The sequence below is a fragment of the Halyomorpha halys genome, unplaced genomic scaffold (genome assembly GCF_000696795.3).
Source record: "Halyomorpha halys isolate HHAL.00 unplaced genomic scaffold, Hhal_1.1 Scaffold273.1, whole genome shotgun sequence".
In the NCBI taxonomy this organism is placed as follows: Eukaryota; Metazoa; Arthropoda; class Insecta; order Hemiptera; family Pentatomidae; genus Halyomorpha; species Halyomorpha halys.
Genome location: NW_027106425.1, coordinates 481,765 through 500,664, shown reverse-complemented (window position 1 = coordinate 500,664; position 18,900 = coordinate 481,765). Strand labels below are relative to the sequence as shown.

General features: G+C 29.9%; 1 protein-coding gene across 1 annotated transcript in view; it reads left to right on the top strand.

The window, feature by feature from the left end:
- LOC106680644 (glucose dehydrogenase [FAD, quinone]) overlaps positions 1-18,900 on the top strand; it is an 87,654-nt gene that overhangs the window by 67,174 nt on the left and 1,580 nt on the right. The window lies entirely within an intron of this gene.

The following is an 18,900-nucleotide window of genomic DNA, read 5'->3' as shown; positions in this document are numbered from 1 at the left end:
CTCTCTCTCTCTCTCTACTATTTTTTTTAGGGAGCACGGTGGTACTATGGTAAGGCACGATATTACTAACAACTTCAAGGACCCGGGTTCGAATCCGGCTGGACAGTTAATTATTTTCTATTACACTGTAGCCGTGAGTCAACCCTCTGGGTTAGGGAGCCCACCTGAGGTCCACCCAGCCTCATACAGTGGGAACCCTTAATTGAGGAAAAATATGGGATTTAGAAAAGCTGTTTCACAGGAATTATTGAACATAAATGCTAAAATTATTGTACTGTCAGGGCTTAAATCAAAGATCGTTAAAAATGTATTATCATATTTTTTCCAACATTTTTGCATACACAAAAATTAGTTTACACTTACTTCTATTTTATGATACTTTTATCAAACTAATACATTACTGCTGTTTATTATGCAAAACTTATAATGAGGGAAAATTATTTCCAATTTCATTCCGCATCAGTAATCGTTCTCCTTCCTTCAGATTTTCTCTGGGACTCTGACCTATCATGAGAATGGAATAAATTTTAAATTTTGAGGCCGTGGCAACCGAGTATTTTGATGTATCTGCTGATGACAGTTCGATTCCGGCCGCGTGTTGACTATTTCTTGGTGACCTCACGGAACAAAAACTCGACCTTCAGGTTATAGGTTGGTAACCTGTAATGATAACCACCCAAGGTATACAATTCAAATAATCAAGCAGCTTATTTTATTATTATTATTTTTTTTTTTTTTTGGAGTTTTTAATAAACTCGATATTGAACAAAAGCTTCGCTGTCTATATTGAATGAGTGTGACAAATTTATAGTAGAGCTTCTGAAACTCTGGGTTTTTCTGTAATTTTTCAACCTTATTTTATCTATTAATGTTACTTGTGCAGATTATTAGCAAATTTTTTCACTGGGCCGCCCTAGGCTTAGTTGGTTAGGCCCAGCCTTACCATTTTGAGATTGCTGGCGGTGCCGGTTCGAATTCGGCCTAGGGTGTTGATTTTTTTCATTGAGTTGCGGTCCCACAAAATGAAAAACTTGACTCCCTACCATGGTTAGGCAATTTAGGACTCCAATGGGAAAGAAACATTTTTTACTCTCACGGAAGAACTTTTTCATGAGTATATGAAATCACTCGATCACCGCCTTACCTGGAACCACCATATCAACATCAAACTAACTCAAACCTACGCAAGATTAGCAATGCTATATCCTAACCTAAATAGAAAATCCAAATTAAAACCAGAACAGCTATTCTTATTTTTTTTTAATTCTCAGGCCGCTGTTGATGTATAGCTGTAATTCTGGAGAGCGGCATCCTTTACGAAAAGGAAACAATTACAATCTTTTCAAAATAAAGTCGTAAAAATTGCTGTGGATGCTCTATGGTTTGTAAAAAACAGCCAATTGCATCGGGAATTACAAATAGAGACAAAAGAGGATTACTTAAAAAAAAAGATTCATGAAGTTCCACCCCCAGTCACAGACAGTTTAAGGAGCAGTGACCTACAACCTGGGAAACCCAACCACAACCTGAAGACTGAAGCCCAGACTGCTGCAGGACATTCTGTTATAAATTTCAATAAATATAAAATTAATTCATTGTCACACTACCTCAATTTTACTTGCTGGAGGACATTATGTTACAAGTTCTATATTAATCAGTTCTGTTATTGTCACTCTAAAAATTTATTTTATCTTAGCTTTTTTTTCCTCTTCATCTTTTTTCTTAATTCACTTTCTTTTTTTTTTCCATTAGAAATCAATTATTTATTTTGTCATTATTTATAAATGTCATTGTTTTTGTTATTAACTTTACTTTTGTTAAGAATTATTATTTAAATCTATTTATTTTATCTTTTTTTTTTTATTTATAACGTTGTATAGAGTTAGAGGTGTCTTTTGTATGAGAATATACTCCCCCCTCCTATAATCAATTGTTGACAAAAAGATTTTCCTCTTATATTAACCATGTAAGGCGCACCAGTCCGATCTGGTATTAAATAAATAAGATTATTAACAGGGATGTTTTATTATTATTACTTATTTTTTAAGTACTTTATATCATCATGTCGACCATTTATTATTAACAAAATAAATTGCAAACGGGACAAAACACAGAGAGTGTTATCAACGATGTTGAATAGAGGACAGGATCTGTTCTCATTGGACTCATTTCTAATCAACTCCAATTACACTCCATTCAAGTTCTTTCAATACTCAAAGTACACATTCGGTTTACACGTGGCCAACCAATTAATGCCTCAACGTTCATCAGTGGCAATAAACTGCCTTAAAAAGGCGAATGTAACTGAATATGGGTTAGTAAAAATAGTTTTGGACAAAAGTAGATAATATGTTCTACATTTAATAAAATCAAACAACTAAATTATTGAACATTAAATTTAAAATTAGTTAAAACATTTATTATGAAAATATATTATAAATAATGAGGTGTAGATAGTTGACCGTAGATGAATGATTGGAGAAGTTTGTCGGGAGGTGCGGTCAGCAATTATGATTCAATTCAATATTTTGTATACTTTCAAAATTGTTTGTATACTATTCCTTTTCATTTTTATGTTTCTCTAAATGTTGTTGTTATCTCTGTTGTTCTATAGCCCTGATGAAGACCTGAAACTCAGGTCGAAACGTCGGCATAAAATAAATAAATATGTTTTTTTTAATTTATGTTGTTCTTTGCTGACCACACCCCCCGACAACCTTCTCCAATCACATAAATATGTTACTCTTTCTATCTATTCTACATAAAAGTCCTGACTTCCTAATAAAAACTGCATTGCTACAATTTATAGTTAAAGCAACTATAAATATACATATACTTATAAATATGCAGTAAGTACAAATATAAAATACAATATACAACATTTCCAAAACAATATAAATTAAAATTCTCATTGAAACAATATTAATTATTAATGATCATCATTAATAAATAAATATAGTTTCTATGACGATTTTAATTAATAGTTTAATTGCAACTAATTTTCTCTAAACGCTATCTTTATGGTTTTTACTCTAAAAACAAACTTAGGAACTTGTTTAGTCAAACTAATTAAAATTATTAACTATTTTTTAAAGTAAAAAATATTAAAATTACTTTGCCTTTAATTTTTGACAGTATAAAAGATGTCGGACATATATTTGGGTACCTCAACACAAATTGTTAAAAGTGACCCAAACTTTTTTTTTGCCTGGCAAACATCACTATTATAATATTGATCTGATATATAAATATAATATATCTTATATATAATATAAACACAATCTTCATGGATCAAATCTTCGCATTCATGCCATCGAATTCAGTCTTCTTCAAATTTTTCTCAACATATGACGCACTCGGTTTCTCGATCTTCGTAGGATAGACTACATTTTTTTTTAAATAACTTTTTGTTTCCTTTACCCATAATTTTCTTTTTCTGCTCATTTTTATCGTCTTTAATTTTTTTCTTCAAACACTTTTTTGTATGGCGAATATGTCATTATCCCAAATTAAAACAATAAACAATTACCAATACATTCTTATACCACTTAAAATCTTCATATTTTTTAATCCAACATTTTTGACGGGAATAAAACGTACAATAACGTGTTATTCACACTGAATTGATAACCACAACTATACTACATTTGTTTAAACTTTGAAGGGGGACATCCAGTGTACTTACGTAGCATCTTAAGTTCCTTGGTAATTTTAATGTGCTAGGTGACCCCACCATCCCCTGTAAGTATATATACATATATATGTACAGTATTAATAGTGGAATTTATTTTATTTTTTAGTAAACTGTGTTATATATATTATATAACTGGGCTATATTTATCTGTAACTACTCACTCACAGATTTTTCGATCACTAAGTCTCAAAAACAACAATGTTTAAAGCTTTAACAACAGATTAAAGCTGCAATTATTAAATAATTAGTTAATACTATTAATTAACATTAAAATTAATATTATTAATTTTAAGTTCGTCTTTATGCTGCTGATGTACAGAAATGCTGAGTTTAAACAAAAAACTCTAAACGGTTTAAAAATTTTTTTTTGTTAAATGAAGGGGACAATTATAATGGAACACCCTATTAGTTAATAATAAAAAATTACAAGTACAAATTAAATGAAAATTATTTTTAAAAATGCCGAAATGGTAGTAAATATTAAAATCTGGATTAATATTTAGTGTTGCCTTTCCTTGAGCTTGAACCAGGGTAAGTAGTTAATTGCTCCGTATCAGGCAAATTCCATTACGTACAGGATTAATGATAATTACTTATAAAAAAACCCATGAATGCTTTTGCATTATAATGAAATGAATAAGCATGAATTCTTAAAGAATCGTGTAATCTTGAGAACCGTTTTAGGATAGCATTGGATATTTTAGTCAGTTTAGTGATATCACTGCTTTGCTTGAATAGTGCCACAAAAAACAAAAAAAAAATGTTATGTTATTTTATATTTGACGTATTTTATAGATTTTACCTTGAGCTTATGACAACCCTACTAGCTTTGGGGTAGTACAAAGAGAGGCCACAGTAAAGAAAGATACCCTTTACAGTAATATCTTTGGAACACGTCCATTTAAAAGTAAAGGCAAAATCTTTTTTTTTCTCTCTGATGTGTTGAAGTGTTGAATAGTGTTGAAGCAAAGTAGCGTTATAGTTATTCTAGGATAGAAAATGACTCCATTGGTTTTAGCAGAGGTGTGGAAGTTAATTGGTAAGCTATTGAGCCTGGCAATGTTTTGGGCCGTTGGACATCAAGGGATGTCGCAAGATCTAAATTAAAAAATTAATAATACATTTTTTAAAAATCATTAAACTATTGAAAAACTCCAAAAAATGATTAAATTCTTTACTAATTTAAGTAGGAATAGTTGTAACGAAGAACAATGATGAAATTCTGGTGCGATGTACGTATCACGCGACTTCAACTTACCACCTCCTTACGTCCCTATATTTTGAGTAGATTGGTGGATACCTGTTCCAGTTATCGTTGTTTTCGAAAAATTAAAAAAAAAAAAAACAATAAAATATTTTGATTTTTCTGTTACTATAAAAAAATATGGGAGTGGATAGCTCATTGGTAAGGCAATGGACTACTAACTCCAAGGACCCGGGTTCAAATCTGGCATGGCAGATAATTATTATCTGTTACCTGTAGCCCTTGAGGCAGCTCTGTGGGTTTAGGAGCCCTCCGGGGTTCACCCAGCCTCATTACCAAAAAAACAAAACAAAAAAACCATTAAATAAATTTAAAAAGAACAAACATATAGATTTAGAAAACATAAATAAATACCACTCCACTTCAGTAATAGGCAACAAGCGTTTCAAAAAAAAAAAAAACATTTAAAAAATCATTAATAGATACCAACGCATAAATAAAAAAATATCAATAGATACCAACGCATAAATAAAAAATTATCAATAGATACCAACGCATAAATAAAAAGAAATATCAATAGATGCCAACGCATAAATAAAAAATTATCAATAGATACCAACGCATAAATAAAAAAAATATCAATAGATGCCAACGCATAAATAAAAAAATATCAATAGATGCCAACGCATAAATACAAAATTATCAATAGATACCAACGCATAAATAAAAAAAATATCAATAGATGCCAACGCATAAATAAAAAAATATCAATAGAGACCAACGCATACATACAAAATTACCAATAGATACCAACGCATAAATAAAAGAGAAACAAAACAATGGTAGCAGTAGAACAATTTACTACGAAAAACAAAACAAAAAAAACATTAAATAAATTTAAAAAGAACAAATATATAAATTTAGAAAACATATAAATAAATAAATTGGAAAACGCAAATAAATAGGTTAAAAAACCCAGATGAATATTATAAGAACTAATTCCCTTGGAGGTGATGATGTATGATACACAGGGATATAAAACCGACTCTAATATGTAATGAATGTTAAAAAAAAATTTATTAACCTCTTCTGGGTATATAAAAACATCATTAACTTCTAACGATATTTCCCAGCATATTATTTCTGGCATCCTTAAATACAAGAATTAATGGATTAAAGACGCGGCTATTTGTGTAGATAAAAGGGGAAAAAATATTTGTTTGCTCAGCCCATTCTTCCACAAAGAAATTATTTACCGTAACGAAATCTGATCAAGTTAAAAAAAAAAAAAAAGAAAAGAAGGAAAATCTGTTAAATCTCGGATCACTCTTGAGGTCTAATGGGACGGAAAATTACTTCCAACCGTTCATGAAAAAGTAGATTTTGGCCGTTCGGTTATCTACGAACACGTGCCGAGACTTTTTTTATTATCGTGTAACAGTATAAGGTATGTATAATAACCTATAAGGTTTTTGAGGCGGGTGTCCGAGTTTACATTGACTTATTCCACACATTATACATCAAAATTAGGAACAAATAAACAGTAATTGCAAACTAACTCAACCAGTGACGTAAGTATGGTTTTGGAGACCCGTGGCACAAAGTTTTGAGGTCCCCTAAGCTGCTTGCTTAAAAATTGATGATGTGTTTGCGTAACATAACTTTATTTATTTAATAATAGATAGGCCTGGTGGGCCTTACATGTTTAATGTAAGAGTTACATTTCTTTTAAAATTGATTATGGGTGTTATAGTTTATACAAAAGACACCCTTAACTATATACAACGTTATAAATAAAAAAAAAGTAAGATAAAATAAATAGTTTAAAATAATAATTCATAATAACAGAGGAAAATAAAGTTAATAACAAAAAATAACGACATTCGTAGACCAAACAAAACAAAAAATTGTCCTCTAACGGGAAAAAAGAACATAAAAAAAGTCAATTTGAAAAAATGACGAAGAGAAGAAAAATATATAAAATAGAAGTTATGGCAATAATAGAATTGATAAATATAACTCATTAAATAGTTCTTATAATTATGTAAACATACCTAAAAAATTAAACTACTCTGATTAATACTTAACATTTTGTTCGTAATACAGAGCTACGAATAAACTAATTATATTAAATGAATTTATATATAGAAACTCAATTTTCAACTTTCAAAAACTAAAAATAATCAACTGTACATCAAATATATATTAAAATATTCTTCCAAGGAAAATTCTATACTTTTTCTAAATGATTCCACTTAGCTTTTCAATTATTTATTTAAATTAGAATATTAAATAAAGAACTAACTAATTAACTAATTAACTAAGTAATAAGTTAATGTAATAAAACATGATATGAAAAAAGTTTGATTATAGTTATGTTGATGTATAGTTATGTTATATGAAGATTATTGATGTATAGTTATGTTGATATTAACCAGATGTTTAAGACGCACAAACATTTTTGAGAGACTAGGTTTTTTCGAACCTCAAAAGATATATTTCCGTAAAAAACTCGAATTAGTAATTTTGCTGGATCTCAATACTTTTCTATTCTACACATTGCATATATAGGAGAGTGAAATTAAAAATAAACTTAGTAAGTAAATTTGTTTTTACGATTTCGGTAAACGGTTTGCTTAGAACTTCTGGGGCATACTGGGGTAAAAATTCCAATATAAATACGAATCCAAACATATCTTCCCTTAAGCTATGATATCTCAAATGTCCGAAAATATCAAAAAATAGTATTTTGATATTTTAAAGTAAATTTTATTTTAATTATTTACCTCAGTTGTTTTCTCATTTCTCTTTCTTTATTTACGATGAATATATATAGTTTTATTTTTGTCCTTTTTAAGTTATACTTAAATATTTTATAGTATTATTATTTATTTAGTTTTATATTCTTATTTAATATGTATACATGGTATGATTGTGTATCTACGTGTCTAATACTAATCACTCTTGAGTGTGCCAGATTGTATTATTTCAGTATAAAAAATTTATATCAATAGAAAAATAATTTAATAAAAAAAATGATATATCATTCTAAACGGATTTCGTATCATCAGTCATTTTGTTGGATATCTGTATAATTTATTTATAATCATTTCAGTTTATTGAGACTGGTATTTATTGTTTAAATAAATCAATTGGCATCAGTGATGAAATAATAAAGAGAGTTGAGACTTAAAATGGATACCAATTGATTTATTTAAAAAATCCATATAATGTTTTTTGACTTCAAGAATTCTTTCGAGAGGAATATGGAATGAAACATTACTATTTTTTTCTTTAACACAACTTTAACGTTTAAATTTAAGAAAATCGTAACTACCTAATCTAAGTTTATTATCTCTTGTTTTTTTATTTCATTTGCTTGTCTATAACTCCGGTCACAGCATTTGTTCCTTTTAATTATTCTAAAAGCACAGAAAGCCAAGAATACAGCTAATTTTCTTCCCATTGTTTAAGAGAAAATAAAATGAAATATCTTCCTTTTCTAAAACTTGAAATTTTTATTACTTTTTTAACGTCCTCATTTTTCGGAACTTAATTAGGTTTGAGCTGTAGAAACGTGTTTAATCATTCTCATTATGATGATACAAAACAGTAAAAAGTTATTTTATTTATTAATGATTACCCGTATGCTAATTAGAAGAAAATATAGTTCGGGTTTTTTTAAAGAAAAAAATTGTTTCATATATAAATAAATAATTGAAACTGTTCTGTTTTTATCGACCGTAAATCTGACCTTCTTCTAAAAAGTTATTTCTGCTTTACAATGTGAGGGAGCTATAAATATCTGATTAGATATAGAAATATATGTGTGTGTTTGACTGATAAGATATAGAAATATAGTTGTGTGTGTGTGGACGGGGTCCAACTCTTCACTGATAAGAGAACCGGTTGGCCTTGACCTAGAACTTGGATTCTTCTGTTGTTCATTTCAAACTGACCTACGCTAATCAGCTTAATAGGGTACTCATAGACAACTTCGACGAAGTTTATACAGTTCTAATTGTAATGAACTTGTAGTTTATATGAAATTTTAATATTTTTTAAACATGTCATGAATTTAACTCCATATCAACATCAAACTAACTCAAACTTATGCAAGATTAGCAATGCTATATCCTATCCTAAACAGAAATTCCAAACTAAAACCAGAAACAACTGTTCTTATATTTAAAACAATCCTCAGGCCACTGCTGATGTACGGCTGTGAAGTCTGGGGAGCGGCATCCTTCACGAAAAGGAAAAAACTACAATATTTTCAAAATAAAGTTCTAAGAATCGCAGTTAATGCTCCTTGGTTCATAAGAAATAGCCAATTGCATCGCGAATTACAAATGGAGTCAATAGAGGATTATATTAAAAAACGGTTCATGAAGTTCCACTCTCAGTTGCCGACAGTTAAAGGAGCAGTGACCTACAACCTGGGAAACCCAACCTCAACCCCAAGACTGAAGCCCAGACTGCTGCAGGACATTCTTTTATAAATTTTTAATAAATATAAAATTAATTCATAATCACACTACCTCTATTTACATATTATTATTATTAATTTTTTTTCCTTCTCCCTTCCCTTTTTCAAATTAACTTGTTTCTTTTTACTATTAGAAGACAATTGTTTGTTTTATTTAAGTGTACCAATTATTTTTTGTTATTAATTTTACTTTCCCATTTTATTAAGAAGCATTATTCTTACCTATTTATTTTCTCGTTTAATAAGAACATTTTATATAGTTAGGGGTGTCATTTGTATGACTATTCCCCCTCATAAACAACTGTTAAAAAATATATATAATATAAGTTATATCAACTATGTAAGGTCCACCAGGCCGATCTGGTATAAAAATAAAATAAAATAATAAATAAATAATGAATTTAACCGTAATATCTGTTTTCACATGTGAATTGAAGTAGTCTAGACCAAGGATTCCCAAACTGGGTGCCGCAAGCGTATGACAGGGGTATTTAATTTTTATAACGATTTTTCAGTTTAGAATTAGAATCCATTTAAATTAAATGACAACACCATCATCTCATGGTCCATGCTACACCCACCACTTGTTTGTGATTGCGTCATTTGTTTTGAGCGGTACTAAGTTGTTGTTTTTTGTTGTCCTTTTATCAGTCAGCTAAATAATTTCGATTAAATGGCGTTACCTTCCCAACATAGTTGAAAAATTAAATGAAACCAACATTTCTCTTTAATGCTTTATATGAAAAAATGATTGATCAGTGCAAAAACAAAAAAAATGTTTATTTTTTATGTATGTATGTACATAAATATACTTAAAAATGTATATTTTATGTACACTATATGTACCAGCGCCGTTTCTTGAAACAGCTAATTGTATGACTGTTATACTCGCTGACGTTCTCTGGTATATATGTCGAACCACAACTGTTGGTCCTCATACTAAATGCAACGTTTTAAATCATTAATTTCCACATTTATGATAGAGTTTTAAATTTTCAAAAATGTATATATTTATAGAATTGAAAGATTTTGAATACATTTGCACTTAGTTACAAATAAATTGATTGAAACTAAAGTGTAAATTAAAATTATTTACAATATTTATTAAAAATATTTTTTTAAAAAATTGATTATGTGTTCATAAAGTTTAAATAATAAAAAAAAAAATTAAAGCTGAACAACATATTTGTTTATTTACGTATTCGATTATTTATTACAACTAGACTATTTACAAAATATTAAAACTAAATTATATATTGCAATTTAATTATTACATCAGTATATATTAAAATTAAATTACAGCTGAAGTGTGTATTGAAATTAAATTGCAACTAAAGGGTAAGTACACTCAAATTAAATGACGACTGCTATACAACTATAAATTATACTATTATACAAAAATTTACAAATACGTAATTTGTAATATTTGTAATTACAATTCACAAAAAAAAATAACAACAGCTATATAAACAATTTACTAAAATTACTATGATGAGTGAGAAAAAAAATGGAACTTACACTAATATTAACTATAAATCCTCGTCTGTATAAAAGAGTTCTAAACACTCTAAGAACACCTATGGGAACCCTAATATTATATAAATCCAAAAACTCAAAATGAATCGATACACAACCTTGCCATCATAAAATCTATTTTATTTTTATTTTCAGCACTTTCTAAAACATATTAGAAGACCCTAGTATATTAGAAATCAGGAAAGATCAAATAAATCGATACGCCAGGTAAAATTATAAGCAGAATATCATTTTATATTTTGGATCCATGGAAAACAGATTTTTCTGTGTTGGTTTTAAATATTGGAATTACAAAACAATCATCTGTAATTGCATCACAATTACTTGAAATTTTAAACAAAAATTGTTATTCCTTAAGAGTTTAATTGTTAATTGCAATTATATAGGTAAAATTTATAATTGTAATTGGGAGTCCGCAATGACAATTACAGTAGTTTATGAAGTAATTGCCAAGGAATTGTAATTACTTTTTGCCCAACCTTGAATTTTGACAAGGATATTCAAACTTTCACAATAAAACAAAGCAAGAAAATTATCGTGTATAATCTTTCTGCTAATAAAAAATTGTTGAAGCTCTACTAGTGTTTTTAAGAATACTTTATTGAAGTAATTATTTTTATTATAGTCGTAATATCATTATTATGTTTACTCGACTCCCTGGGAATCATCCACCACCACCAGAGGAGGTGTGGCATGCATACATTGCATATCTTGTTTGTTATTTTATTTTATATGTTATATTATTATTTTTGTATACATTTTTAATATTTTAATATTTATTGTATATTAATTTTAACATAGTTTGTTGAATGTTTCTTATTCTTTTCATACCTCTATCACTATTTTATTCATTATTCTGTTAAAGGCACATTGGGTTGAAACCAAAATTGAAAGGGAATTAGAATGGAAGGAAAAGAAAAAAAATGATAAAGGGAAAAGGATTGAAAAGGAGGGAAAAGCATCATGGAAAAGAGAAAAAGAAAAAGAGGAAAAAAAAGAAGAAAGAAAAAAAAATTCTCGTTTTTATGTTATATATTACTACTGTTTATAATTATTATAGTATACCTGGCTAGGCTTACTTATCGTAAGATTTAAAATATTGTCTGATTAGACTAAAATAAGTATGCTGTGTGACTAGCAGTCTAATGAAGTTGTGCAGCACAACTTTGTATTTTAATTTTTATAAAGTTTTTCCCCTTGTATATTGTAAACTATATAAGTCATAATACAAAACTTGGATATTTATAACATGAACTCAGACATTAAATATTTGGAGTAAGTAAGCCGTTTCCTCTAAAAATCTAAAAAAAAAAAATTATTTTTATTTTAAATTAATTTAATGTCATCTTTTAATTGTTACAATTAAATTATCTCAACCATTAAACGTATCTAATGTTCGACTCAAAACAATTTTCTCTAATATTAAAACATGAGAATATTTCAGTGATATTTTTCTTTTTTTAATTAGCGAGTTAGCGGTGACTGAGATAATTATAGGAATTAGTCAAAATGGCCGAGTCACGTAATTGCTTATCCGTGAATGTTCAGTCATAAAAAAAAAAAAAATTGGCGTTTGTTAAAAGGATTCTATTGAAAACTATTGTATTTGAGATAAGAGCCCTGCTCGTTAATGTGCTGTTATCATTTTTAAAATGTTTCTAGAATATTCTTATGTAAGCAACAACAGAATCTAAATTCAACTCATTTAAAAATGAAGACAAAGAAAAAAAAAAGTTGTAAAATATTTATAAACATCCGTTAAAATTATTAAATATAAATAAAAAATCTAGGATCATAAATGATACTTGATAATTCATAATTGACATGCCATTATTATATATACTTGTGGTACATCCGAAAGATGATGGGCGTGTAAAATTGTCGTATGCATTCCATGAGTAAGAGATACTAGAAGTCCACCTAGAATTAGATAAGAGGATTTTGGATTGTCCAATCTCAAGTATCTCGGTTTTTATAGAGATATGTACGGTTGCAATAACTTGTTGTCTGAAGAAAAAGCCCAAATTTTTACTTTTACTTACCGATATATGGAATATAGTGAGGGGAACTTTTGAGATCGTGCAATTAGAATTCTAATTAAAGTGCGTATTTTGAAGTACAAATAAGGAAATCTCGTTTTTTTATATTGAAGATATTGTATTTAATTTTTTTTTATTGATAGATCCTTGAACGTTAGAGTTTTGAAATAATAAAAAAAAAAAAATGTTGAGACCAAATGGATGTTTTTTATATCAACTAAACAAATGTGTATGTAACAAAAATTTGCATTATATTTAAAAATAACCAAATTCAATTTTTTTTCTGTTATTTAGGGTTTAAATACCACTAAACTACACTGCATAGTTATTCTAATCTAACCGGACATTTTTTTTTATCTTATAATACATAGGCATAACAAGTAACGATATATAATAATAGAATATGATTTTTTTTTTGTTTTATCGCTTTAGTTCTTTTATTTATTTTTCTTCTTTCTATACTTTATTATTTTTTTTTTGCTAATCCCTCCTTTTTTTCTCTTTCTTCCTATTCTATCCTTTTCCATTTTTTCTCCTTTTCATCATATTCTCTCTTTCAACCCTATGTGACTTTAAAAGAATAATTGATACAAATAATTAATAAAAATAGTGATATATATATATAAATAAACATAAAACATAAATGACAAATAGATATTAAAGAATTTTATAATTAATAATGTTATAATATCTATTTCATGGTTGTTATGTCAATAGTCAGATTTTACTTTCACTTACCTGAATATGAAAGGGACGTGACGGCCTTGCGAGTTGGGGGGCAGGTCCCAGTGCGCTTGGTTCGGAACGTTGTGGGTTCGATTCCCTCCTGGGGCAGTTAACATTCACTTTTCGGCGATCCCGAGGACTGAATCTTGACACTCCCACCTTGGATAGTACGCGGCGGCAACTCAGGTAGCCGCTAGGGGTTGGCAAAAAGGAACTCTAGGCCCACTTGCTGGACTTGTCCCCCCCCCCTCCCACCAAATACCAGTACCAGTACCTATATATGAAACATATTTTCATCATTCAATATTAAAGAAATACCTTAGCAACATATTTCTTGGTTCACATGAACTTTATTAAAGCAACGATGATTGTGGCTGAATTCATAGTTCATTTCATATATATCGCATTGGCGTCGAACCGGACTAAATGGGAACGCGTCCCATCTTTGGAATAGTCCCATCCCCCTAATAATATTCTGTACGGTCCCGTTCATTTATAAATGGAAAATTTGAAAATACGAATACAAAATAATTAAAAATCTTAGTAATTTGAATGTATTAATTAATTAATTAACGATTAAGATTAAATATTGGGCCGCCCGTGGATCAGTGGTTAAAACACAGTCTTGATGTCTATCAAAACCAATTTGATGTCTATTGGCGGTGCCGGTTTGAATCCGGCCTGGGGTGTTTTTTCATTGAGTGGCGGTCCCACAAAATGAAAAACTTTGATCCCCAACCATGGTTAGGTAGCATAGGACTTCAATAGGAGTCTTGGCCGAATAAAAAAGAAGATGAAATAAGTTCAATATTATTATTGAGGTATAACATTACTCTATGGTTTACAGACGTCACATTGTAGATGTTCCAATTCAAATTATGTATGAATAGAATTGTTGATAGATAATCGATAATCGTAACAACTAATTTTATTTTTTATCTAAGCTGTTTCTTTAGTACATTAAAACTTTTGAAATTTTGTCTTCCTTTTTATTGTTTTTATTTTTTATTCATTCTTCCTCGACGTTCCCAGGACCCTTTTCCCTTCTCCAGTATGACATTACCTCCTTTCTAGTGACATTTTAATAACATGCATATTTTTCCGTATTTATAATTATTCCTAATTTCATTCGGAAACTTATTCTGTTTAAAATATTTGTACCATAAATTAGTTATGGACTGTAAAGTATAGAAGCGAATAATCCGTAGTTAAGTGATAATGATGAGGAAAAACAGATAACCAGAACGTTACCAGATAATATTCTAGTCCCCTAATGTTTTGTTAGCAGACTAAGACTACAGTTTGTGATGTATTTCTACTCTCCAGCACAAAACAAATTTGTGACTCCCCATTATCATCATATCATCAAGTCTCACACCAGTATTAAAATTCTCCTTTGTCCCAATATATAAATTTAAGTAAAAAACAATTCCTAACTCAAATTATATTATCAAATTATATTAGGCCAAAACCTCTCTACAAGTTATAATCATTATTTCAATGTACTACTTTGATCTCTATCAGTCATTCTGTTACATTACGGTTCTGGCCAATATATAGCCCAATAATCTATTATATGAACATATGGTTTATAATATGTTAAAAAACATAACTACTCTCAGTTGTTAATATTTATACGACTAATAAACAGATGACGTCTTAGCGTCTCATTGTGTGTGTATCACACATCGTCACAAGTGTCTCCTCACTACGCACTCGTAGTAGCCAGAGTTACATCCGTCGCCTTAATCATTTTCACCACGGTGGGCGGAATACGTCGGCTCATCCTGCAAGAGGATAACGCGGATTGACTTAGCCCTTTTCTGAACCTACTATCACGAGGATATAACATACCCATAGCAGGGGCCCCACCAATCACCCATGGTGACATAAAGACATTTTTTTTGTTCCACCTTAATTTAATTTTCGTGATAGTTTTAAGTCGGGTTCCATTTTTTTATTTTTCTAGTTTATATATTTGTATATTTTGTTTTACAGTTTACTATGTTGAATTATTTAAAATACAATAATAACAAGATTCGGCGGTTTATTTCTTTTATTTTCAGTACTATTCACGGTTTGGCTAGCAAAGGTACCTTTTGAACACACCCGCCGTAAAAATTACTAAACTCCTTAAGTAATGGAGTATCTAAAATTTGGCTCAGGTATGACTTTACCATAATTTGGACTTCAGAGAATGCCAGTTCAAAACACCAGGACTATTCCATTCCATACGGTCCCTCCTCCTATTTATGAGTCCCAGGGACCATTCTATTCTATACGGTCCCAATAATTGGGCCCTAGGTCCATTCCATTCAATATGGGACCCCCCAATAATTGAATCCCCAGGGCCATTCCATTCAGTATGCCCCCTCCCAATAATTAAGTCCGTAAGACCATTCCATACAATTCCCAAGATTTTAGAACCATAATGTCGTTTAATCAAACGACAAACAACATAGAGGTCGGTAATAAAATATCTGAGATCATTTAGAAATCCTACAAAGACTGAATTTCATGGTGAACTTGAGGCTGGCGAATCGACTTGTATGCCTCAAATATATTTAATCTTCTACCTGCCACTGTTCCAGAAGTGGAAAATAATTTAAAATTGTTTTTGGCAACCTTTATCTTTATTTTGAATTATTCTTTTTTTTTTTGTTGTTTCAAAAGATTTTTCGATAAAAATCAATGTTAAAATATTCTTTTTATGATTTTGATGAGTGTCAACAGGTATTTATATTATTTATAAGAGGTATTTTACAAATATTTAGATGATTACACTACAATATAATAATTATTTTTTTATTAATATTAACTTAAACCTCATGCTATCCTTGTATCAATAATTCGATTAAAACTGTTAGAAACATAGTTGTTTACCACCCAAAAATTCCATTGTTCCACTTCTGGAACTCGTTGGTAAATTACCACCGAATATTTCTTTTTTTACTTTTTTTCTCTTTTTAAGAAACCGCCATGAATTCATATTTTTCTATATCTATTCTATATCGAATTAGGAGGTAGTGTCTAGAAGGACAAATCATACTTTGTGGAAACCATGAAGGAAGAATGCATCTAGAGATGACCATAACCGAAAATACACATAAAAGACTGCGTCAATACTCAATATTTGGTAGCCGAAGGACAATGAAAAAAAATGTCAACCCAAATGACGTATTTAAACATCAAAAAACACTGAAATATTATGAAGATTATTTTTCTCAAATACTTTTTTTGGTAATTAACTTGAAAAAGGAATGTCTCGATTTTCAGTTTCTCCCGTTAAAAGGCTGAGGCCTCCGTTCTGGACAAATTAAAAAAAGAAGGGGGAGGGGCGGGTTAGAATTTTTTATCTGCTTGATTTATTGATCACGACCCCCGAAGGTTTATATTTGTAATATAGATTCACATTGGTTATATAAAACCAAGACGTTATGGGTAGTGTATCGTTAGTATATAGTTATTATATGCATCATCCACGTCTACAAGATGTCTATTTTCGCATAAAAGGATTTATTTATTAAATATCTACAGTACCCGAATATAAGCTCAATACTGTTTTAATGAACTCTTAAACTAATTCTTACTTCTATTACTTTTGTAAGTTCCCGCCCTTATAACGAAAGAATTTTTGTAAGGATTATAAATGATCATCGATGATGATCACAAAATCCTGACCCGAGATCCATAACCATTTTAAGGCGTTCCACAATTTTAAGGGAAAGCGTGGAGCTATTCCATCTATCGATTTCAGGCTGCTAGAACTGAATCGACCTTCAAATTGCGACAATTATATTTCCACGCTGATCATTAACTTTTCATATCAAGGCTGCACGCAACACATAAAGCTCAAATGTTTGGACATATAAAATGTGCTCAATCCGCTGTAAACGAGATTTTTAAAAATATATATAGTATGGACAAAGAAAAAAAAAAGAAATTAGTACCTAAATTATTTTTTTTTAAATTTATTTAATGTAATTTACAACTGTACAAAATAATACAATAAGTAAATATGTTGTATGTTTCATATACACTTGAAAATCTTGGGAAGGAACCACCCATCGGTGGTACTTCAAACATTAATTTAAATTAGAAGGTCCCGTGGCCATCTTCTTTTCAGACGCCTCGGAGGATTATCAGGAATTGTTAAGGATGAAAGATTAAGAATTAATGGGTTAGGATGGTTAAGGAGTTTGGAATGAAAAGACGCATATTTGTTTTGGGCCAATTCTGCTACGAATGGGATGTTAAGGTGTTTGCGAATGAGTTTATTTGTAACGTAATAAGGAGCATCAAGGATTTTACGTAGGATTTTGTATTGTAAGGATTGGATGCGAGAGGAATTCGATGGTTTGGTGGAGCCCCAGAGCTCAATTCCATATGTCCAAATTGGTCTGATTATCGTAGTGTATACTAATTTTTTGTAGTGAATGGGAAGTGTAGAGCGTTTGTCAAGTAAGTGTTGTAGCAATCGGAATCTACGAGCAGTTTCTTGTCATTTCAGTCTTGTAAGTGGATTCCAAGTAAGTCTCTTGTCAAGATGGAGTCCTAAGTATCGAATCTGTTCAACAGGCGTTAGTGGAGTAATTAGAAAGGATACTGAAGGACAGGAGGGTAGAGGTTTATGACTGAGAGTAAAGGTGATCTGATGGGATTTGTCAGGATTTACTTTGATTCTCCAGTTTTGACACCATTCTTTAATAAATTAAAATTTTTAGAATAATTGTTTTAATATTTACTAGTACACTCTAAATGCACTCAAGCAATCCAACTGATTTATTTTTTATAGCCTCGATGCAGGTCTACAACTTAAGTCAAAACGACGACAATCATTAACAGCATATTTAATTACCGTACTTTCTGGCCGCCTGAAATCGATTATATATGTGAGAGTATATATATAACCTCCTTTCCAACATGTCAAGGTAGAGATACCATTGATGAGGAAGTATATATAATAATAATAATAATTGACAAATTTTCGAGTAATCTTATAGACAATAATTTTTTTTTTTTTCTTTTTATTGATATTTACAACTGTATACACATATATACAACAAGTAAATTTGCTGTAGGTGACATAGTAACATGATAAAAACATGTGGAGAATCTATCCACTGATAGAACTCCAATAACATTTCTAGAGAAGAAGATCTCGAAGCCATCTTCTTTTCAGACGCCTAGGAGGATTATTAGGTAATGAAGG